Genomic DNA, 2,239 nt, shown 5'->3' with positions numbered 1-2,239 from the left:
TATTTTATCTTTTGTGAAGCACTTTGTGAGTGGTCCTCTTTGAAAAGTGCTATATAAATAAAGATTTACTTTACTTTACTTTACTTTAAGAAATTAGCCCTCAAAACGGAGATTTATGTCTTAAAATTTGGACGTTATTCCCACTTGATGACGTCATCAATAGCCGCCCGTTAGCTAAATAAGCGCGGCCCTGCTAGCGCTGGGAAATGCATAACAACAACATCGTTTTTATAAGTTTAAAAAGGTCACAATAAAACAAAAAGTCATTACTTACATTTAACTGTAAACTTCGGTACTTCAAAGCGCTTCCCCTCCGCGACACAGCACGACGCAGCTCGCCCTACCGGCGGAGGGATCTACCCTCCCTCCTCGCGTTCTAAACAGGAAGTACCCGCTGGTCCCAGAAAGCCAAAATCCCATAGACTTCAATTGAAAAATAAACAGCTGTTACGCAGTCATTCTGTTTGTCAGAATAACCATTCTTGCTCTGGTATCTCTTTTCTGTCTCTTTCTTGCTAAACCAATATTATTTTTTTTATTATATCTATATATATTTTATCTCAAGTTATTCAAGTTATAAACTGACCAATCAGATGACTCAATAAGAGCATGTGGTGCCCGCTGGCCGCACCTAAAATGTTCGAAGCGTTTGATTGACAGATTATTTTACCAATCACTGCTTACTAATGCAGTCTGGTCCCAAAATGGTGAAATCGGGAGCGGGAAAATGGCATCTGAACTGGCTTCATTTCGTTGGAACCCAAGGAAGGCAACGGCTTTGGTTTGTCTATCTCTATTCATTCATTCATTCAGTGGAATGGATGCAGAACTCGAAGTCCTTTCGCTCAACCATCAAAAAAACAATTTCGGTCACCCTTTTAACTTCAAATGCCTCTAGAGGTGAGTAGAAAACAGGATTTTATATAAGATTATTTTGCTATTGAAAAACTTTTTCACTAAGGTGATTTTTCTTACAAGGCAGAATATAAGTCAACTTTTCTTGAAATAAGGGTATTTTTACTTTCTTATAAGATTCAGTTTAGCACCTTGTCCAGCAAACTGAAAAAAAACCAAGTGTGGTTAAAAGCACAGGGGCAAATTTGTGGTGACTACTCTTCTTTTTTTTATGTTTGTGACCCCAGAAATGCAACTCCAGCTGGAATTCTCTGCTATTGAAGCACTTATGAATCGTCATGCAAAATAAATAAGTCGAAATAAATTCATTTTATTATTCTCAATATTAGTTGAACGCAAATACTGATAAATTGTAAAAGGATGAAGATCATCACTGATCAACTGTCCAGCATGTATACCATCTTCACCCTTCAGTAGCAGGATAGGCTCCAGCACCCACGTAACCCCCAACTGGGAATAAAGTGGGTTTAGATCATGGATAGATGATTGAAAACTTTCTGAAAAGGATTATGTAGGAGAAAATCCCAAGCCACTTCTCACTATGGTGGAATTTTTAAAACTTTAAGACCCTAACTGTTTAATATGTTATGAACTAGATATATAGCATTACCTGTTAGCTGAATTTGGCCACTGAAAATGCTAGTGCTGATAGCTGAAGATGCTGAAGTTAATATCTGAAAACACTAAAGCTGTAAGCCAGCTAAAATATTTGCTAAATGCCAAATTAGCCTTAAGTAAAAAAAAAAGAAAAAAAACTTAGGTTAGCCAAAACAGCTAGTATGCAGCTGAAAAATATTTAAACTTCAAAATATCCTAAAACCTGAAAATAAGCCTAAATTACCCAAAACCGCTAACGTGTAACGTCAACCTGACTCCAAAACAGTCTAAAAAAATTTTAAAGACAGCCAAAAGAGCTAGCATGTGGCTAAAAAATAGCTAAACTTCAAAATATCTTGACACACTGAAAAAAATTCTAAATTAGCCAAAACAGCTAGCATGCAGCTAAAATATTAGCTAAATGCCAAATTAGCCTAAAAACGAAAACAAACTTATGTTAGCCAAAACAGCTAGCATGTAGCTGAAAAAAAATGGCTAAACTTCAAAATAGCATAAAACACTGAAAAAGCATAAATTAGCCAAAACAGCTAGTGTTATGCCCCTCTTTTTCCAGGGGTCTGGGGCCTAACATAAGTAAACTCCACTCAAAGATTTAACTACAAAAACACAAGAAGACTGGTTCTATGGAGTCTCGAAAGAGCCAGAATGAAATAAATATATACACCATTAAATAAATAAATAAATGTGTCATTAAATATTTAAAAGT

The 2,239-nt window shown here is 35.9% G+C and overlaps 1 long non-coding RNA gene across 1 annotated transcript in view; it reads right to left on the bottom strand.

Moving 5' to 3' along the window:
• LOC112147632 overlaps nt 1–469 on the bottom strand; it is a 68,229-nt gene extending 67,760 nt beyond the window's left edge. Inside the window, exon 1 of the long non-coding RNA XR_002919493.2 lies at nt 275–469. This is a non-coding gene — a long non-coding RNA (uncharacterized LOC112147632). The remainder of the gene's footprint in view (nt 1–274) is intronic.
• Nucleotides 470–2,239: the final 1,770 nt, after the last annotated feature.

This window comes from Oryzias melastigma, linkage group LG17 (genome assembly GCF_002922805.2).
Source record: "Oryzias melastigma strain HK-1 linkage group LG17, ASM292280v2, whole genome shotgun sequence".
Classification (NCBI taxonomy): domain Eukaryota; kingdom Metazoa; phylum Chordata; class Actinopteri; order Beloniformes; family Adrianichthyidae; genus Oryzias; species Oryzias melastigma.
Note: the sequence above shows the minus strand (reverse complement) of the source record. Positions and strands in the feature narration are given on the sequence as shown.